Source organism: Eschrichtius robustus, chromosome 11 (genome assembly GCF_028021215.1).
Source record: "Eschrichtius robustus isolate mEscRob2 chromosome 11, mEscRob2.pri, whole genome shotgun sequence".
Lineage (NCBI taxonomy): Eukaryota > Metazoa > Chordata > Mammalia > Artiodactyla > Eschrichtiidae > Eschrichtius > Eschrichtius robustus.
The window spans coordinates 5,447,521-5,469,577 of NC_090834.1; the positions used below are offsets into that span (position 1 = coordinate 5,447,521).

At 49.7% G+C, this 22,057-nt stretch overlaps 1 protein-coding gene across 3 annotated transcripts in view; it reads right to left on the bottom strand.

The window, feature by feature from the left end:
* FLI1 (Fli-1 proto-oncogene, ETS transcription factor) overlaps positions 1–22,057 on the bottom strand; it is a 113,181-nt gene that overhangs the window by 63,709 nt on the left and 27,415 nt on the right. Inside the window, exon 1 of one of the 3 annotated variants that reach the window (XM_068555622.1) lies at positions 17,086–17,145. The exons of the other annotated variants lie outside the window; for them this stretch is intronic. The gene's annotated coding sequence lies outside the window, so the exon portion shown is untranslated. Of the gene's footprint in view, positions 1–17,085; positions 17,146–22,057 lie in introns of those variants that run through there. 3 annotated transcript variants of the gene reach the window in all.

Consider the following 22,057-nt stretch of genomic DNA (forward strand, 5'->3'; position numbering starts at 1 on the left):
AGTTTTGCCACTCTGCAGCTCACCGCAGTAACCTCTCACTCTGCTGAAGTCTGTAGTACTTTCCATCTCACCCCTGATTCAGCACTTTATTCTAGACTGCCTTGTCACGTTGCTTTTATTTGTATTTAACTCCCTCTGGATACTGTAGTTTTTCATAGGTTGATGCTCTGTCTCTCCAGAAAGTAAATCCCGCATGGATGGATTTTCTTTGTGGTTTTCCACAGACGTTATGAACACTTACGAATACCTTGGTTTCCTCATCCCTAAAATGGGCACAATGACAGAACCTACTGCAAAGGGTTAATGTGAGGATGGGGTGAGGCGAAGGGCTCCCCACTGTGTCCTTGCTCTGAACGGCACAGTGCTGGCCCCTTAGAGATGTTGCTTCTGGTACCTCTTGTTAGTCCTGTGACTTTAGGCAAATCCATCTCTCTGTGCCACGGTTTCCTTTTCGGTAAAATAGTGATGATGACATTAGTATGCTGACTCATGCCTGTCACACAGCAAAGCTCTCCTTCAGCTTAACCTTCGTATTCTAATCCACGGGTTTTAAGATAGGAGAAGCACTTCATTTCTCCCGGCCTATTTCTTTACCAAAACACAGAAGACTGAACTAGGGGAGAGCAAGATCCCTGCCGGTGCTTCAGTCCTATCATCCACTAGTAGATCGATCCTATAGCCCCGTTTGCCTGCGACGGTCCCAACTGATGCTTTTTGTGCCAGAAAATGCTTAATAATGCCTCCTTTGACTCTCAAAATTCTCCTGGTTTGGCTGATGCACTACGGGGCTGCCCCGTCTATGGTCACTCAGAGATCGCGCTGTGCCTCAGCTCCAGGGGCCCACTGCCTGTCATCCTCGCCCTCCCCTCCAGGGAGGAGGTAAGGGGAACCGAGGACGGCCTGGTCTCCGCACGAGAAGCCAGGCATCGCTCCTCTTGGAGCGCAGACTCTGCCTCTGGAACACAGCTGGTCTCTCGGTTGGCAACCACCCTCAAAGCATTCACCCACTGGGTTGGCCTTCATCCTCGTTTGACTTGAGCGCCAAGCCTAGGCACTCTGGCACTGGGCCTCCTGTCTCTCGGCATCCATCTATAGGAAAAGCAGATATTTTGTGAACAAGTCCTGCCAAGGGCTTCCAATGAAAACATCTCAGTGGGATTACATGGAGGTATTTTCTTTGTCACTCTCAGTAAAGCTGGTTGAGCAGAAAACCCAGCTGAAGCCCCCTGACAGTTCCTAGGGACTTGGGACTGATTTGGTTACTTTCTCTATAAAGGGTACTTAGTGTTCGACTCTTGGAAGCTTCTGGAGGGACCGGCCTTGCGGCGTAGAAGCCACACCTGTCTGTCTGTCCCAAGGACAGCAGTCATGATGGCAGTAAGGCTTAATCCTTGACGTTCCAAAAACTTATGGGAAATGGGAAACCGCTCTCCTAGGTGGGAAAGCCGTGAGGAGGTGTCCAAAGCCTCATCAGAAAGCCTCTCAGCTCCTTTCCCTGTTTGGTTCCCTTTACTTCAGGATCCACTGTCGATGACTGTCAATTCTCATGCTGCTACTTCTGCTTGGGTTTCTTCACGGTTGGCATCTCCCACGTTCTGTAGGCCTTGGTGATTTTCACGAGAAGGCCAAAGCCAACAATGTCAACCTTCCCAACCCTGCGCTTCTTGGAACCCGTCGTCACCTTGCTCTCTCTAATTCCGAACCAAGAAAGGTTTCAGGTCTCCCAGCCTGAATGACTTTTAAAAAGTGTTAGGGATTGTGGAAAGGAGGAACAAGGGTAGGTATACTCTTCAACCTAAGTCTTGTGATAAACTCAGAATTAAGAAACAAAAACTGTTTACATAAACCTATGATCCTTTTACATAGAAAGAAACTGATCTCTTGAATTTGGTCCTTCCGACCAGCCCTGTCCAGTAGAACTTTCTTCGAGAGGAAACGCTCTCCAGTCTGCACTGTGCAATGCACAGGGCACTAGCCCTGGTGGCTACAAGCATTTGAAATGTGGCCCGTGTGACTGAAGAACTGAATTTTAAAATTTTAGTTAATTTAAATTGAAATAGCCACATTTGCTAGGGATTGCCATATTAACCAGCACAGGCTCTAGACACTCGGGCTTGGTGGCTGGTCTACGTACTACTCAAAATGTGTGACGGTCACTTTGGATATTTCTTGAACACGTCCTGTCTCATTATGGGATCGTGAAACATATTTGTCACAAAAAGCATTCCTTCTTTGAGGCATTCATTCATTTGACGAATATTGGTTGGACATGTGCCTTGCTCCAGACACTGTGATAAAAAGTCAAGTATGTGTCTGTGGAAAATGACATCAGAGAGTTTTAATAGCATTTGTTGATTGCAATGGAATTAGGAGATTTGTAGAAACTTTCCCTTCTGCTGATCTGGCTGTGTCTGTGTAGTGAAGTAAATGCCTGCAAGTGATCTTGTGAATAGAGGGTCCCCTGAGAAGTGAGCAGCCTCTCCAAGTCTGCTGTGTAATCACGACCGTGCCCAGGGCGGGGGAGGTGATGGTGGGAGAGGGAGATGGGGGAAGATCCTGAATTAAATACGGTAGGAATTACGGTATGTTGTGAGGACCAAATTAAAGAGGAGCGAGGTCTGCAAAAGAACTCTGGAAAGTGTAAGGCGCTGCCTTTTAACGCTACCGTGAGCTCATGCAAACCATCCAGGCCGATGGCTTTCCCAGATACCCTCGTGTAGCATCTCTGAAAGCGATAAAGCAGCTGAGCAGTGCCTCCCGAGAAAGAGGCAGGGCGTGAAGTAGACAGAAGGCAACTGCCAAGGCAGCGGGATTTCAGAGGAGGGGAGAGCAGTGAGCTGAGCAGGAAAGCAGCAGTGGGGGAGGGGAGGGTGTTAACACTCTTATCGCCTGTCAACAAATGTACGGCAGGGGCTTTCCTGGTCACAAATAGCCAGCTGGGACCTCACGGAAACATCTCATCCCGTATCTAAAGAGCACACAGCAGGGAGAAGGGGGCCTAGACACAGCACCCCGACCTCCCGACCTCCGGAGGCTTCTTCCTAAGGGATTTGGAAGGACACCGTCTCCCTTTAGAAAAAGGTTGTGGCTTTCACTGCAGGGCCTTCAAACAACACCTGGGTCTTGAGCGATCTGGAAGCACGGTGGGAGGACCCCACAGTAAGATTCCCTGCATCCTGGCAGGCTGCTCAGCCCCAGAGCCCAAGTCCCAGTGCGTGGTGACTGTGCTTTAAACCAGAGCTTCAGCCTGTGCACTCTTGGCCCCGTGACACATCACGGGTGCTTCTGGAATGCTTAGCCCTTAGGAGACCGGCAACTCTGATGGGTGCAGCCCAGGGCTGTGGGTGCCAGCTCTGCCTGGGAACCCTTCTTCCCACAACATCAACATTTGCATGCAAACAGGATCTTTGCCGCTGCACCTTCTCTCCCCTCCTTTGTGGCCACGCTGTCCCCATCCTTCCCAGGCCGTGGCCCAACCTCAGCTCAGCAACCAAACCACACACTACCCCAGCTCTAAGCGGTGACCCGACCATTAGGACGCCTCAGATCACCTAAGCCTCTGAAGGGAGGACCCTATGCCATGGATCCACTCCAGGTCCCAACTGTCAACATTTGATGGTCTGAGCTCATTGAGAAAGAGTTAATCTAAACTATTTACTCTTATAATCCAAAGAGACCACTACAGTTTTTAGAGGGGTTTCCCCTTCCCTCCCAGCAGATAAATCCTCTTAATAGTTTTTAATAGAGGCACATTTTTTTTTTTAAAATGCATCCTCTAAGCACACAGAAAACTAACTGGGACGATTAGGGGAAGAGGAGGGGGTAAAAGCATGGTGAGCCCACGGTCAGGCCGGCTGACAGGAAATCAGGTTGACCACATGCATGGGGTCTTGGTCTTTGACAACCCAACAGCGTTCAAGGATTTCTCTGGCTTCATTTCAGGACTCCCAATGGGCCAGTCCTTCTATAAACACCAAACGTGAGCGCCAAGGGGAAAAGGTAGGAAAGATGTCGTCTTTAGATACCGTTATTTGTTGTGATCGCAGATTTACTCTTTCAGACCCTGTGTGGGTCCCTCGACAGCTTTCCGAGCACACCTTTCAGATAGAGACCATCTGATCACCACCCTCCCTGTACACGTGCGTACACATATCCCGAGTACTTATTTCAGTATACAGCTGCTCTTCCCACTGCGGGTCAGAGGGTTTCTTGGGAGATTAGTCTCTGCACTCACGGAGCACAGCCATACACGGAAGCTGATGGCCAGGACGCCTCTGTTTCCCTCTAACACCAGAGCACGTGAATCAAGACCCACGTGTCCCTCACACGTGGGGACACGAGGCGTAGCCAGAGGGTCTGGCCAGACCTGATGCAGCTCAGACGTGGCCCTTTGCTCCTGCGGCAGGAGGAAAATCCTGTCAAAACGGCTTAAAGATCTTCTAATATTTCCATGCAATTAAGGCCACATCTGTCTCCCAGGCCCCCGCACTTCTTTGCTAGTTCACAGACATGAACCAAACAGTCTGTCTTGTCGATCTGGAAGGTAACAAAGAGCTCCATTCATAACTGTAGGCACTTTCACCAGTTTTTTTTTCAAAGTAAAATAGAGTTTTCACTTTGAGAATAACCTGTGTGGCAAGCGAGCGAAGGATTTTTTCCCCCCTAATAAATCAAATTCAACAGCCTAATAAAATGCTGGCTCCCCCCTCTCCCCACCCCCGTTCCCTCCCTCCCTCCCTCCCAAGGTCCCACTGGGCTGACAACTGCTCTGCATTGAGAGCTGTGGGTGCCCCCAAGGAGGTGGGGGAAGGTGAGCTGGGAGCAAATGAAGGGAGTTAAAACACCTTTGGAAGGTGCGGTGGGTTGTTTGGCAGATTAAGGTCTGGGTGGGCGCGGTGGGGTGGAGGGAAGGTGGGGGGGCTAGTCTGCCTGCCCCTCCCCAGCTTCACCTACTTTTTCAGCCTTTCAGAGCTTGTTTCAAAATATTCCTTTTCCTCCACAGCTCCCTCTACCCCAGTACCCATCCCTGAACATTGGGTAAACCTTCTGCTTCCCTCTTTTGCACGAGGAGGAACAAAAGCTCCATGTTCCGAAAGATGGAGCAAGGGCTCTGGGACCACACCTGCAGCCGAAGCCCTGCAGAAGCTTGCCCCTCCTCAGAACAAGGCTGAGAGATCTCCCCTGTCTTTGAAGCCTCCAGAGAGTGAGTTTGCAGGAGATAAGTGCTGATAAACATCGGGTTGGGTGCTTATCCGCAGTGAACACAATCTTTTGAGGTTCTCTCTGCACTCACAGGCCGTAGAGACTCTAATCAGAAAACAGAAGGGAAAATGCAAAACCAAGCAGTATTTGCTGCTGCTTTTTCTTCTTCTTTTTTGTTTTGTTTTGTTTGGTTTCAGTCTACACACTGGAAAGCCCAACACGGATGCTGTAACACAGGGGACTCCAGAGCAGAAATGCAGCCCTGGGTCTTTGCTTTGTTCGACGTTTTTGTTCTGACATCAATGGAAGAAATATTTTCAGTCCTGTACATAAGAGGATGAGTCAAACATTGATAACAATGATTATCTACCTCCAACATTTTCTTTTCCAAAGTGCTTTTGCAGGCGTTGTGTTATCTGGCCCTCATGACAGCCCTCTAAGGAGGACAGATGGTTTACAAGGGAAGAAAGTGAGCCTGAGCTTGGCTGTATGATGTATCCAACGCCACACAGCATGAAGTGGGGTGGCCGAAGGAAAACCCAGATTTTTCTGGCTATAAAGCTGGGTTCTGTTCCTTCTATCCCACGCAGTGGCTCAGTAGCTAGAAGATACTCAGAAATCAGAATGGCCTTGAGCCTGGGCATGGCATCTGGAAGGATCTGGAAAGCTTGGGTGGCGGTGGATGAACCAGGGTGGAGGGGAGCTCTGAGCTTTGCAGCACTTGAGTAATGCCAAAAGGGCAGAGACTTGGCCGTCCTAGATTTCAACGTATTGGTGATGCCTGATTTTTTTAGTATGGGATGTTAGCAAGAAGCCCACGGTGAAGACGCGGTGTAGAGTAGAAGGAACACAGGACCAGGGAATCCACAACTCTGGCCTCTGCTCTACCACTGACCAGCTATGGGGTCCTAAGCAAAGGTTGCTTCTCTGATTTGCCACTTCTCCTTCGTAAAATGAAAGAGTGGGACAAGATGGCACCTGATGCAGGAGGGTGGGGGTCAGTGAGGAGAGCACGGAGAGCGTTTTCTCCCCCACGAGCACATCCTCTTAAAAATCATGCAACCACAATGGCAATACTAGGGTAACATGTTGACAAGGCTTGCCAAGACTAAGATGGAAAGCTCAGTGGTAGAACCTGGCTATCCCTCCCAGCTCCCAAGTTCTAGGGTGATGATGTAGAAGTCTTTAGCTCAAGGACCCACAGATGGCTATTTATATCCATAAAGATAATGAGTTATTTCCACACAAACTTTGATTAAGCAATTCTGCACCTGACTGCCAAGCCCCAGTATCATATGTACTATTGACCATCTGCAGTTGGATAGAAAGTAAACTCTCCACAAAAACCTCACAAGTCACATTACAGCAAAAGTAACTGGAACTCAGCCAAAAAGAAAGTTTCCTAAGGGAAAAAGTGATATGTCATTTGTACAATGCGTCTTAGGCCCCTCGATAAACCCTCCATGGCCACTTCTAGGATGGGAAGTGAGACCGGGGTGTGGTCTCACCCCAGACTCAGGGGGCTCTGACTTTATTTGATTTGTTTTTTTTTTTACAGGAGTGTATTCGTGTTATTTATTTAATTAAAAATCAAATTGAAAAGAAGGGTAGAAAAAGGAACATCTTGTCCATGGCTGGATTCATGGTTTGGAGAGGAGGTGGAGGGGGTGGGGCTGGATGAGATCCCCACTTAGGACTGAGTCAAGATTGCTGACCCTGGGGAGAAGCCCGGTGTTGCAGAGGGCCGGTGTGCAGGTACGGTGGAGGCCGTCTGGAGAGATGCAAATGTGCCCCGTTTGTGTCTGTCTTACCAGCCTCACTCGTGAATACCTGACTTTGTGCTTCATAGTCTAGCTTTTCAGCTCCCAGTTGAAGACAGACCAGAAGATAATGCTGGGAGGTGGTCAGAGAGGCCCCCTCCCCGCTACAGATGCGGGGATGGAGCTATGCTGGCCCCAGGTCCTTCCCTTCCCTTGGTCTCTATCTCCTGCTCCCACCGAGAGCCCACACCATCATCACTACGTAGCTGGCTGGATTCAACAAGTTCAGTTAAGGGTTTTCAGAAGTCCCTGTCTATAGAAGAGCTAAATCTACTGCAGAAATATGCCTCTAGAACTCAGACCCCCATATTCGTATACATACACTTATCCTTTAGAATATGTTTGCTTGGGGTTTGGGGAGGGAGACTTATCTGGTTAGTATTACCCTTTGGAAACTGGGCTGGACTGGTCTAGGGTGCTGCGTCAGACTCTACCCCCAACGACAAGAGGCCTTAGTCTTTTTCACTGCCCTCCCCACACCTGCGCACGCACGCACACACACACACACAAACACAGATACCCACAAATTACAATGCATTTTGAAACTACTAAAAATTGAGCTATAAATATTTAACGTATGCAAATAGCATTACAGCAGAAAGAATGCACGTAGACAAAGTGGCAGTTATCTATCTCTTCTAGAATCAAGAAAATAACCATTCTTTCTAGTTTTCTTCTGATCATACAGTATTTGCTGAACATTTGCCCTGGAAAGCCAGTAAACAACACAGTTTATTGGTGTACTATTAGCCATAGGCTTCTGTTTTTAGATGACATACCTTGAGTGGAGATTTTTATCTGTACCTGGCACGTTTTGCGAGTGTCTGAAATGAGTGTGTCTCAAGAACTCTCTCCAGGTTCTTGCCTCTCCAAAGTTGGTCAAGTGACAAACCAATTCAGGGTATCAAGCCAACAATCGGAATTTTAGATGTGACGTGCCTGCTACAAGTACATATTCTAAGAATTTGTAATATCTACGAATTGCTAATATCACCATCAAAAGCTGTAGCTTATCAATTCGTATGACCCCTTTTGCTGGAAGTTTCCTGAGAGTAAAATTCCTGAGGGTAAGAATTATCACTGGGTCTTCTTTTTCTAACAACTTCTGATTGCATTGCATGAAATGAATGTACACATCTCACCATAATGAATGGAAAGCGAAGAACAATGTACTTATGCTGGGTGGGGTGGCAGGGGGGCCCTGGGGGGCGGTTGCTTGCTCAGCTCGAGCAGCTTGCACTTCCTGTTTAGTGGGGTTGGGTGAACGATTGAAGTAGGAAAGTCTCCGTGCTAAAGTAGATAGATGGCCTCCTTGGTGATGCCCAAGGAACTGAGATTTGGCCTCTGATACCAGATGGAAGCTTTAGTATTAGGAATCTTCAGCATCAACCAGTCCCCAATTCTAGCTGTTTGTTTCAAGTGGCCTTTGTCTTCCCTTAAAAGTGGAATTAAATAATTTCTCAGACCAGCACGTGAGATCCTTGAAGGAAAATTAAAAAAAAAAAAAATCTTATTCTTAATCCTATTTTCTGTTTGTGGGAATCAGATGAATTTCCAAGGGGATCTAGCACATAAGGGTGGTGAAGGCTCGGGAAGGCCTATGAAATTCATTAACATTTCACAATTTATTCTCCAACTACAGCCAAATTCAGACTCCTGGTTCATCTAGCTACCTAGGAAATCATAATCACACAGATGTCATAAAGTTACCTTATATTTGCCTCTCTTATCTAGACACCTAATAATACTGATAATCGCTATGATCATTTCTTGATCATCAAACTGACCTCTTAAGGAATTACACCAACTACACGGTCACAAAGTTCTACTAAATTGAAGGTCAGCTCCCTGAAAATTAAAACCAAATGGTGTCTTAGGAAGTATGTTATCTTCTTGGATTTCTCCAAATCTTAGACATGATAAGTTCATCTTAAATCTTTCAATACAAATGATAACCATGATTACCTTTAAATTATTATAGAGGAATTAAGCAAAGAGTGAGGGGCTAGAACAGAGTCCTGGGCTGGTTTAATTCCTGTACTCAGCTCAGTCTCTGCCCCTCTCTCTTTTTAGTGGAAATAGCAGAAGATGCATCTTCTAGACTGATTTCCCTCCATGCTGTTACTATAGCATTAATAATAGCTAAACCTTTAGACTATTTTATAGTGTAAGGCATTTATCCTAATAGAAGCCTTCCCACACCTATAATCGTATTTAATCACCGTAATAAACTAAAGAAGTAGGTAGTATTATTCCCCTCCCCCATTTTGCTGATGAAGAAAGGAAGGTACAGAAAGACTAAGACCTCATTTCTGGTCACAGAAGAATGTGAGCCCACCTTCTGGACCCCAGAAACCCAGCCCTCCCCGTGGGGCCACCCTTCCTCTGACGCATGCTTTGCCCCAAAACACTGTAGCAATGAGCACATTTATTATTTTTCTGTTAATGCCATTTTTCCTTCCCTTTTGATCTCGCGCCCTTGGTTAGATGGTAGGCAGTCTTGAGGCGAGATCTTTATCTCTTAGTTACCGTTTTAACTGGCAGTGGGCTCCTTGGGGGTCCAGAGACACTTGCTGATTGATGGCATGCACCGGACAGGAGGCTGCTGGCTTTGACATTTTAAAACTGCACACTTCCTGCAGTGACACAGTATGCCCAAGCGACAGGCCTCACTGCCATTTTCTCAAAACCAGGAAGTGAAACTGGCCACCAAGAGCAAATGACCACCAGCTAGAGCATTAGTGCAAACCAAGCAAAACACAGCAAGATGCAGACCGTGCGGGTCAGAAAGACAAACACATTCAATGTGCAGTTATCTTTGAGGAAAGGTACTTCACTTCTTCTCTCACCATGGTTTGGGTCACAATCACCCTCAACTTTTAACCAGGTTCTGTGTATGTGTTCTTACACAAAACTCATCTTTAGACCTGCCTTGCACAAAAATCTTGGTCTCTGGCAAACACCCAAGTACAGCCTTCCCTAAATTTTTTGGCTGAGTGTCCTGAAAAGGACAAGGCAGGGCTGTTGAATGTGCAGGAAAACACTGTTTTTCCTCACATTTTTCTTTCTGTGTCTCCTCTTCCCACCTCCGGTCTCTCTTTTAACCAACTCAAATCTCTGGCAAATTGGGCTTAGGAGTGACACCGAACGTGTTTTCTGTCTGCAGCTGTGGAGCACTTGGAGCTCTGGGGGGTTACTGGGGCCCAGGTGAGTAATCTGAACCTTGCCTCTCAGCAGCAAGCCCTGTCCGGTCACGTGCTCGGTCACCCCTCCTCGGGATGCTGATTGCAACCCAGATAGGAGGGGCCTGGAGAGTCCACCCCCCCACCCCCCCACCCCCGCTGCAAAGAGCCCCTTTCTCCAGCCTTTTTCCTTCTGTTGACCACGACAGGAGGGAGAGAAAATAAAAACCACAAACTTCTTTTGCATATGAATGCATCAAGAAGTGTCTTTCTGAGCACTTTTGTTCCATTTGAAAGCAAGGGAGGTGGCTAAAGAGCCAGGGCTAATTATACAGAGACAGGTTGGCCATCCTGCAGAAACAATTTTGCTGGACCCCGTATTTGCACAGCTTCAGGAATTTTCTATGTGCAGCATCGTACATATGCCACACATTGTATACCGCACACGTGTTCCTGCCAACCGAGTCCAAATGGCAAAGGTGGTCTTTGTAGCTCCACGTGTGACACCCAACAGATACTAGACCAAGGGCAAATTTGCTGTCCCTGACTTATTTTGCTTATTATTATTACTTTAAAAAAAGTCTATCCTGGCCCAATAACGTAGTTGTGTTCACGCAGCATCAACCAGATTTAAAGGAATACAGGGAGCCAGGAAGGCTGGTCACGGAAATAAGCAGAGCTGCTGAGATGCTCTTCGGAATTCTAGCCCTATTAGTTTTTCTCCAAGTGTGGTTCCTGGATTTGCTGCCTCAAAATCACTTGAGGTGTTGATGAAAAAGGAAGCTTGCCAGGACCGTTCTAGATGGAGTGAATCAGACTTTCAGGAGCCAGAGCCTTGAATCAGCATTTATTATTCTCCCCAAGTGGGTCTTAAGCAGAATCAAATTTAGGTTAGGTGCTCATCGAAAAAAATTGCTCCTCCATCACGTATTTTTGGAAAACACGGCAGAAGGTATTGCCCCTCTCCTTCCCTTAGAGATTCATGATCTACATCAGCGTGCGCAAGGTTCTGATAAGTCCTGAAACATAGGCAAGGTTCTGATGAGTCCTGAGACATAGGCCTCTGTATGTGTGCATAAGCCAGTACTTCCCACACTAATCTGAACACAGAATCCTGTTTGCATAAAGCACCTGTAAACATCTCCCAGACTCACTCACTCACTCCCAGCAATGATGTGCCCTAATAGGACTTTTATCACAAGTCATCGGCAGACCCTACCTCCTTGCGTCTCATTTTTCCCCTCTTTTCCTGCCATAAACCACCTCCATTATTGGGAGAAGGAGGCATGGTTCCCTCGGTAAAGACAAATGCACTTGAGCTCAAGAGAGCAATCATTTCTCTTTTTTTGGTAACTAGTTGCTTCTTAGAATCATAACTTGCTTTGGTTTTGTGTTGAAAAAGCAGTGATGCCTGGTCCTTCCTTCCATCTTTGTCATTTACATGTAAATATCCTATCTTCAGAGGGCCTTGCTGTGACTCCTCAGACTACCTTACATCCAGCCTTGAGTTCTTTCTCTCTACCCTTCTGTCATCACAGGAACCACATTTAGAATTAAATACTCATTTGTGCAAAAGTGGGATTAATGTCTCTCCCCCACTACACGGAACTTTTTGAAGGCAGAATCGCTGGTCTAGTCTGTTTACTCCTGCACCCAGGACTTAGCACCAAGCCCGGCAGACAGTAAGCACTCAGTATTTACTTGTTGCCGTGGTAAATTACAGCGTTTTAATTTAGCAATTCACGTAGAACATGTCAGGCGGAGTGACTGAGAGCTACAGTGATTCTGTCTGCACAACAGAACTTCCTGAAAAGCTTTTAAATAAATGTCAGGTTCCACCCCAGACCTCCTGCATGAGGAGCGGGGCAGTGCCCAGGAATGAGGTGGCAATCCCTGGCTTAGCAGATGGAGAACGGTGGGTCCTGGTGAATTTTATGCCGGTCCCTTCTCCTGACTTGCTCTAGGTTTGGGGCAGGTCTCTGCAATTTTGGTGCCTACATTTCACTGCTTAGTAAAGGGGGAGTCTTGTCTGCAGCTCCAAAATTACACTGTGAGATGTCTCCTCAAGCATTTGAAATCCTAAGCTGAGAGGCCACTCTGAGAGTCCAATCATGGCTGCTATTCCTGGCATTGTGGGTTTCTAGCACGTGGCTGTGAGCCTTGGGTTTCGCCAAATGATTTTTAATACAACCTCACTAAGGACGTTTTTACTGAAGCTGCCCCTTTAACAGAACAAGGGCCGCTCCATCTGTTACCACCCTTTCTTACTTGACCCCTTGTTCTGTGGTGCAGGAGTTACACAAGCAGACCGTTAGACACGCATGTTGGCTGCCGGCTTTTTGGTGTTTTTCGCACTGCCATCTATCTGCAGCGAGGCGGTCGGTACCAGGGAGGATGGGAGTGCAACTTGCAGACACCTATAGACACCCCAAGTCAGGTCTTGGGGGCTCCCTGCCGCTGGGCAGCTCTGAGCAGTGCTGGGCTGGTCCACCCGGGCAGTCAGCAGCACAGGAAGTAGAGGGCACGGCTAATGTACATGTCACCGTGTGGCTTATGGTCACGGCCTCACCCCACCTTTGCTGTACAAGCTGCAGAGCAACAGGAAACGGCCGCGGTATATATATAGCCACATTGTGTTTATCCAAAGGTGCTGTTTTGCACAGATTCTTATGCGCTTTTTCACCGGGAGAGGACATGGCATTCGCCTTTTCCTCGGGCCCTCCTAGGTGCTTGTAAAATTAATCGCTCCACCTGAGAAGGAAGAGGGACATTTCGCCTCTTTGGTTTCTTCCTGTTCAAGGTGAACAGACCCGTGCATTTTCTTTTCCAGAGGATTTCCGGATCCGTTCAGCTGAGGCTCAGAAAGGGTGGGAAACAGCAGTGGAAAAATGCAGGATTTCCAGGAGCCTCTAAATACAGCCCATCTGGGAAAATCATTCATTCCACAGATTGAAACTCACTAATTAGGCTTTGTTTCCTCCCCATGGCATCTTCCTGGCAAATAACTAAGCGCACCCCTTTGTGGCGTGTTCATCACACAGCCTTGGTCTAGTCCACAGAAAGCTAGCAGAGGCAGGGCCGACAGGGTAGTCGTGGTGTCAAGACTTGGGGGGTCCCCTCTGCCCTCACCCAAGAGCCGCCAAAGGGAAGGAGAAAGACCTCTCAGCCCAGGTCCGTCCTCTGAGCAGAGCCCCCTTCACCGCTTTGGAAGTGGCTTCCTGGGAGTACCAGCTTATTTATCAACCATCTAGGCTGAAACGCATGTTCTTGAGCCGGGCCATGGCTCTAGCAGCAGAGGTCCGCCCTTCACCACGCTCCTCTCCCCGCTGAATGAACACGGGACGAGTATTGGGACAGTGGAGCTATTGAAACACCCGTCCCACGAAGCATGGATGGAAATGTTTTGGTCCAAAATGTGCAATGGGGGACCTTGGGCAAGTTAGGAAACCTCTCTGAGACCAGGTTTTCGTCTGTAAAATGGGTATCACGATGTGGTGAGAGAGGATGGGTGAAGTTTTCAGCACGGGACCCATACAACCAAAGACATACACAGCAGGCAGAATGGAGACGGCAAGAACAGAAATCAAAGTGGGACTTCAGAGCAGGAGGAATCCTGCAGCGAACAGACCCTGATTTCAAGATCTTCAACGTTTCTATGACCCACACCTTCTTGCTCTGAGTCAGTTGGCTCAGCTAACACAGATAAACTCTGTGTTGGGAGATGAGAACAGCTTGGGAGGCCAGGTGTGGTTCAGTATAGCATCGCAGAGCTCTCCCTAGCAGAGTGCCACTCAACAAAGGGGGTTCCTGAAAGTCTTGGTTCTTCCTACTCTGAAAAGACGCTGAAGTTACAGATGCATTTTGAAAAACCAGGCATCCCTTTAGCGCAAGCATTCTGGAGAACAGTTTACAAGTTTCCCCCATCTCAGAGTCCCCCAGCCGATGCTGGGACGTGTTCTCCAAGCAGGTTCAAAAGAACCCAGCTCGAGAAGCAGAAGTGAATGCCTCTCGTTTCCATCCTTTAAAAAATGGTGGGAGGTATGTGTGTCTCCTTTGCATACTTTCTCCTCGGTACATGGAGGCAAAGTGAGTAAAAGACCTGAGTTGGATGCAGCCGGTGTTCCTACTTAGTGGGCCTGCATCTCTCATGGAAAGCCCCAGATCCCTCAAGCCTCCCCCGGTTCTTTTCCCACCTCTTTAGTTGTCCTGAGTCCCGAACCATTGTTCAGTCTCATTACTGAAAGTCAAGCACACAGTGGCAGGGGCCGAGGCCTGTGGCTGTGTGTGCCTGAGATTAAGACTTTTATCTGATCTTTGACAACTTGCAGAGGAAATCCTGTTCCAAAACCCGGACCCCTGAGTGAAAGGTTGCCAGCAGTTCCTCCCTCCCACCTGCGAGATGAATCAGGACACCTGAAATGCGAACATGGGCTCATTGTTTATAAATATAATAAGCTCACTTCCTGTCGCTCTATTAATCCCTCCCCCTACCTCTTTTCTTTTAAACACGGAGCCTAACAAGGTCTCTTGGCAAAGCCTGGCCGAGCGTCCTTCGTGTCCTCGTGCACACGGGGTCACAGAGTGAGATGCCGGCGCTAGGCAGATGCTCCCTGCGTGACACTCCGAGGCTGCCCATCTCTAGCGCCTTAGGATTCGCACAGGAGCCCAGCCACCTCCTCGTGGACCGAGACAGGCGCCGGCAGCTCTGCCATCACCGTGGAGCCCAACGCGGGTCACCTCGAGGAATAAGAGAACACCAGGCAGAAGACATGGCCCTGGGGGTTGGAGTACAGGTTCGGGGAGTGGTAGGTTTTTCCCTCAGCCCACCCCCCCAGCTAGGGGGCTAACTGACTGTGGTTAGTTTTCCATGGTTTGTTGCATCCCTCAGCACGGTGTAGGTGACGCAGGCACACCTGGTATTCAGGTAGAGTTGGTGATGCCCGCTGGGGTATATGGGGCGTGGAAACAAGATACTTCCGGTAACTGAAGGAAGGAATCCCAAGCCGGAATTTGCTGGGGCGTCTGCCCCGATTCTGCTCCTTTTCCCACCACTCCTATCACTCCCTTTACTGCAAACGGGAGCAGATCTGCTCCTCAGCTAATCCACGAGTCTGCCCAGGGCCGTGCTGGGTGCCTGCGGGGACCACACACACGGAAGAGGAGGTTTGCCTGAGGGAGTTCACACCTGCAGGGGCCACAGGAATGAAGGAAGAAGTGGTTGAGGAAAACACGGGCAAGAAAGGGAGGTCTGGGTGTAGACCCGCCCCAGCTGAGGGGGTTGACCCCGTCCATCCCCTCACCTGGCAGCAAGTAGGTACACAGACCATCCCTAAGACCATTCCTGAGCCACTTGCAGCTCTGGCGTCCCGGGAACCTGTGCCGGCTGCTGCCGGATAATTCACGGGGGACGAAGCCAGATGCTGCGGCCACTTCGCACAGGACATGGGTCCTCATCAGCTCCCTTGGTGGCCACTCCAGCTCAGGGAGCGCGAAGCAGGGGGGACGTTTGCTCCCAGAACAAGGGTGGTGGCTCTGGGGCCTGCACCTGCTGACCCCTCTTAAAGCAGAGCTGAAGGCCTCCTGGAGAGAGCGCTTGTTGTGTTTTGTTTTGTTTCAGCTTGTGAGGAAAATGAACTTGCTAGTCAGGATGGAAGTGGCCTGAGGGGAAGTGGGTCCTGGGAGGGAAACTTTACTTCTACTCAGTGGAGGACAGAGGAGACGGCAGGGATGCCGTTCTCCCCCTTCAACCCCTCACCCTCTGCTTGACAAACAAGAAGCAAAACCAGGCCGGCCCGGGGCGGGGGGGGGGGGGGGGGGGGACGGGCGCCCTTCCTGGCACCTGGATGGGGACGGAGGAGGCATGGATGCTGGACCAGGTTCCCATCGGGAGACCTCACCGCGCGTGTCTCTTCCCAGCCCCAGGTTCAGTGTCATTGCTGGCAGCTTGACGGCGGCCACGGTGGGAGCGTTGACACCATGGAAACAGGTGACACACCCTGCAGAGCTGGTCGTTAAACATGTATCAGCACGTGTGGGTGGGGGCGTCTGCTTCGCAATCAGACGGGACTTGAACCCTTGCCCCCGGGGCCTCTGGCTGCAACAGGCCAGCGTTTGAAGCTGATGTGTCAGCCCTGTTCACAATCACTGCTGTGGACCCAGCACTCAGATTGACTCAAATCTTGGCTGACTTCACCCACCGAAAGGTTGACACAGGGCTGACCTGCTGAGATGAGCAAGAGTCCAATTGCTTACACTCCCTCCCTCGGGGACTTCAAGCAGTTTTCTGTGGCTGCCTTTCTAATCTGTGAGCTATAAAATCGATACGACCGGTCACTATTGACTTAGGAGCTGCTCTTTGCCAGGTACAGAACCAAGCACTTTTTGTAAGTTATTTCATCGAATCTCATCCTCACCATAGCCTTATGAAATAATTCCCTCATTTTATAGTTCGGGAAGGTGAGGCTTGGGCGGTTCCCCGGCTTATCAATGGCAGAGCTAAGATGGGAACTCAGATGTCTGATGCTAAAATGTGCTCCTTCCGAAGTCTACGTTCTTGCTGCTACATCGCAGGACTATTGCTAATAAATCATTCTTCCTGCCTTGAAAATATACCCAAATGATATTAACTCTAGGTGGAACCACCAAGCGTGGCCCAGCTCCCAGGGCCACCAGGCAAGCAGCGTTCGCCCTTCCCAAACCAGCCCCTCCCCCCACAGGACACACTTCCTCTTCCCCCTCCTCTACCCGGGCCGTTGTCCCTCCCCTCCTTCAACCTCTGCTCAGAACCTACTTCCTCCTTGAAGCCTTCTGTCATTCACCCCACCCAGTGTTGATCACTTCACCAACTTCGCTTCTCCTCAAATACCGATACTCACACTTACCCTGGATTTCTCTGGCCTTGTTTTCACAGCTGGAGTCCACCCGGCTCTTCTGCACGGAGCGGTGCCTTGCCCCCTCTCTTTCGTCCTTTCCCACAGGGCCTGGCAATGAGTGTGGTCCTTGGGGGCCTCTCGGGGTTGGCCTCGGTGGTCTCTGTCTGTGGGTCTACGGATGGCCCGCTCTTGCCGTCCGTAGCACATCTCCCAGTGATCTGGCCAAAGGATGCGAGCAGCCCCTTTATTCTGGCCAAAGATGATACTGGTGTGGAGTCTGGGCAGGAGGTCAGGAGAAGTAGCCCAGGTCAGTCAATGTCACTCAGGAACTCTCCTGTCCAGGCTAAACATTCAATGAAACTTCTGAGGACTTCTTCTTCCAATCGTGGGCCAGAAAAGGACTTGATTGTCTCTGAAACGGTCTTAGGATTTTCCTGTCAGGTCCTTCCTACTCCTTTACCTTGAGTGGTAGGTTGAAACTAGCAACTAGAGTAGGAGTTTGGGGCTGGGTTTGGGGAGGTACCTTTCTGTTTAATCAGGGTGTTCCAAAAGGTGTGAACACATAGGTGAGTGTGAGTGGGTGTTAGCTGGGGATGATGGGACGGAGACAGGCCTTGGGACACATGTACAGGTGCTTCAGAAGCTTCCGAGTGGACTTAGGGTAGAAGCCGGGCCTCGGGTCTTCTGGAGGAAGGCGCCAGTAACGTGGTGGCAACAGCTGGTCTGATTTGCATTTGGGAAGCCGGACTGTTTCAGACAGTTCATCCAAGGCAGACAGCCGTTCCTGAGAGCCTCCCTGGCCGGTTAGGACTCTGCCCTCCTCCAGAGGCCTCTCCTGCCTTGTCCCTGACTCCCCCCGGGCCCTGGACACGTTACAATTCCTGCCACTGGGAAGACCCAGCCGTGATCTTCACGCTCCGTGCTACTGACACGTGAGCAGGTTCTCCTCCCGCACGGCCTGCCGCTTTTAGACTGGCACACACAGTTTTCACAAGACGGGTTTTTGTGGTTTGGGTTTTTTCCTTCATAAGTTTGCAGCTGCTAGTTTTGAAACCACCAGCCCTGAGGCAACTCAGTCAAAAAGAGAGCAAGAAGAGAAAAGAAAGAAAAGGAGAGAGAATCCAGAAAGGGAGGACAAGCTGTCTTTCTACAAACCGTGCACTACACACACAAGGTCTGTGCAGCAGTCTCGGCCTTGCTTGGCCAGCTCTGCAGGCTTCTGTTGGGGACAGGCTCTTAGGGGGTCCGTGGGCAGGGTGGATTTGAGGAAGTGGGCTCTGGATCCCCTGCCCCTGGCTGCCTGTGGTCACAGGTGAGTTGTGACAGGCCAAGACTTTCGGTTATGATCTGAAGGGGACCTGCCAGCTCCCTGGCTCTGCTCAAAGGTGCATGCATGTAGGGACAGCAAGGTGTGCGGGCTGGGGTGAGAAGGGGGAGGAGGCGGGAGACACAGGAAGACCCTGATTGAGTTTCCCAGTCCAATTCAGGGATGCTGTCCAGGCCCACCTAGTGGGTGCCTTTGCATATGCAAACAGAAGGATTTAGCTGAACACAGACTCCAGGCAAGAAGGAGAGCCAGAAATAAACGAATCCAGAAACAGCTATTCACATACAGGTCTCCCCCTCCCCCTCTCACATTCACGGTGTTTGTGGCAGCTAATTATAGTTTTATCTAAACCGAACGCCTAGAGTCCCAGCCTCAAGTCATGGCCCTGGGCTGGGCGTGGAGGCCAGTCAGGGCAGGGAACTGTCAGGCTTATTCTGGGGGGGGGCTTTGGGGAGTCCCCTATTTGCTGGCAGTCCGACCTGAACCCCACAGTTCTCTGGGGGGCTGATAAAAGCACTTATGCCGGAGGGAAGAGGGAGAATCCTGGGGCTATTACTAAGGAAAGGAAATGGGAAATGGTTGGGCCTCGAAATCAGGCCTGATCAGGCAGGGACAGATGGGGCTGCTGGGAATCTCTGCCTCCGTAAACCTGTGTCCCCTGTGGAACAATCTTGCATCTAAGTTATCTGTGCTCATTTCTCCTCACCCTCTCCATCGCTCCTCTCCACAATTATTGGGGGTCCCTTGAAGGCTGGGAATATGTTTTCTCTGAGTGACCCGTAAAGCTATCCAGCACAGTGAGTGAGTGTAGTAGGCGCTCTATAAATGCTTATTTCACAGAATTGAATAGAATATTGCTGGTCATACTCTCTTACAAAAACATGTACCGATGTTCTTGTTGTCTACAACATAAAATCCAAACTCTCTAGAGCCTGATATAAAAGTTACAGTTTTTTAGGGTCAGGCCCTAGCTATGTTCCAGCTTCCCCGCCAGCTGCGCCATGCCTGTGGCGCTCTTACTGGCATTCTTTCCTCCGTTCTTGTTCCCTCTCCCTGGAATACCCTGCCAGGTAAATTCCAAGTCACTTGAAAACCAACTCCATCGTGAGCTGCCCTCTGCGAAGCCCAGCTCTTTCCAGCAGAGTTGGTGGTTTCTTCAGTTGGTCTCTTGTGACATTTAGTACATAGTATTGTGAAAGCACTTGCCCTTCTTTAGAGTGAGTATTCAGGTCCGCCTGCGTCCATCAGGAGACTCTGAATTCATCAAAGATAAGGACCACGACTTATGCATCATTGCATTCTCAATGCTGCAAGGTGCTTGGAAATAGCAGATGCTGAATAAATGTTTGACGGTTAAATTAATGAAAGAAAGAATGGGTTCCATCCATCTATTCCTTGGAAACCCCAGCAGGGTCTTCCTGCACCTGTTCTCCTTCCTTCCTTCTCTTTCCCACATGTGGCCACCTCCTGGCGCTCAGCACACAGATGGCAGCAGGAACACAATTCTTTTATTTCCACTTCTGAAACGCCTCTATCCTTGTGCACAAGCTCCACAGAATGATCCACAGCCATTGCTGCTCACCACTGCTCACGGGCCGCCAAAGTCTGTAAAGATGTTGATTCTGGCCCTTTATTACCCAATGGTATAGACTCCCATGAAGATGAGCTTTTCTGGATCACAACACACCTCCTCCAGGAAGCCCTCCCACACTAGTCCAAACCCACAGGGACTTTCCTTTTCTTCTGATCTTTTTTGGCTTATCCGCTTATACTGCCTGATCCCTCACTTGCTCCTCTGTTCCCTTTCACTGTTCCACTGTTATTTTGGACTTGCATGCAGTCGTCAATGGATATGTCTTTTCTCCCGATTCTTTGGAGAGTCCCGCCACCACACTTCACAATACTTGATACACGATCAGCGTACAAAATGAGCGACTGCAGTATATGCTCCTCCACTGTTGACATTCACCTTCCTCAGACTGTGGGTTTTCCCAAGGGAACTTTACCTGGTCCGACTAGCCCCTCGTCAGGCAATAGTAATCAGCAACATCTCAATGACTCGTAAGTCCTGCGGTGGAAAAAATCTCCAATAACTGGCACGCTTTTGACTCACATAGTTGTGCTTTCCTGTGGAAGCCATATTACTTAGTCCCTTGGTTCAAATACTGATAAACATTGTAGAATCTTCCCCAGCAGAGAGAGCTGTTCTCCCTGGAGCTTGATCTGGTACGGCCCTGCAGAGTGTGCTGGGACCCCGGGGCCACAGGTATGAGAGGGAATGCCCCATGTGAGGGCCACCTGTAGCCAAGTAGGTCAGGTGGTTTTTCTGGAGTCTACACTCAACCACAGTGGTGTCTCCAGCCTGTTCTGTTCGTTGTCTGAACACCCCCTTCCTGTGCTCCCTTCTCTGGCTTGGGCCTCTCTGAAAAGCATCCCTGGACAACGTCTCCTGTTCTCTCCCTCTCCACACCCAGTCAAAATTTGCCAGGTTTGCCGTAGTCAAAGGACCTTGCTAAGATCAGCTCAGACAGTCATGTCAGTGAGTAAGTTGCATTTTGACATGAGCTTCCTGAGGCTCAAAGGAATCAGCTCATGGTGATCATTTCAGGCAGATGGGATACTGGGGATGGAGACTTTAGGGGATGGATCGTTCAGAGCCGCCCAGCACAGCTACTGGGATGCCTGCATCTAGGGCCAGCAGTGGACAGGGGCAAGGTCCCCGCACCCCATCCCTGCCTCAAGATGACCAGGGAGTCTCTGACTTTAAGGTCACTTGGGGGGAGTTCAGTCTGGAAGGGTAGGAAAGGAGGTCTCCCCAGTAGATACCTAGCCTGAGTCATCTGGTTTGGAACTCAGGGTTTGGAAAGTCACCCGAATGCCTCATTCCCAAGTCCGACCTTCTAGAGAGTCTGGAGCTGGCAAGCTTCAGATTCATTTGCGTCAACATGTTGTTTGGTTAATGCAGCTGAGCATCTAAGCCCATTTTCTTAGAAACAGGAAATCCCAGTGTGCCAAGAGTAAACAGATCCCAGCCCCCAAAGTTCGAGTTCATTTAGGAACTCCCTGACCACAAGGGTCTGTGGGGCTGTGCGCTTGAGCCAAGGCGGGCTCTCCTCCTGCCCATAACTGATCTCGCACAAAGAGATGGTCTCTCTGCAGCTCAGCGGCTGGAAGAGCTGTGTGCTCACGAGAGGCTGCGGAGGCGGCTAAGGGCAGGGTCCCAGTGTGAAACCTAAGACAGAGGGGTATCAAGGGTCTTTCGTCACTTGGCAGGTGTCTCCCCTGAGAGCCCCACCATAAACTCGTCAACTCTAGTCGCTTCCCTTTATATTCTTTGTGTCTTCCATGAGAGCAGGGGTCTGGCCTCTTTCATCCTCCATCCTGTCGATACTGTCAGCACAGTACCTGCAACAGGAGGCACTAAATACTTATTGGTGGAATGAATGAATGATGGACAAAGCAGCACCAGCTGAGTCCAGGATCTGAGGAAGGGCTCGGCTGGCCCAGCTCTGCAAGGCATCATGCTTGGGTGAAGTGGCATAGCTGCTGGTACTCCCAGAAAATTCTCCCTCACACACCTCCTGGCACCCAGCTGGGGAGGACAGATTCTCCGGAAGCTGCCGGAAGGTTCAAGCTTCTCAAGGCTGGCCGAGT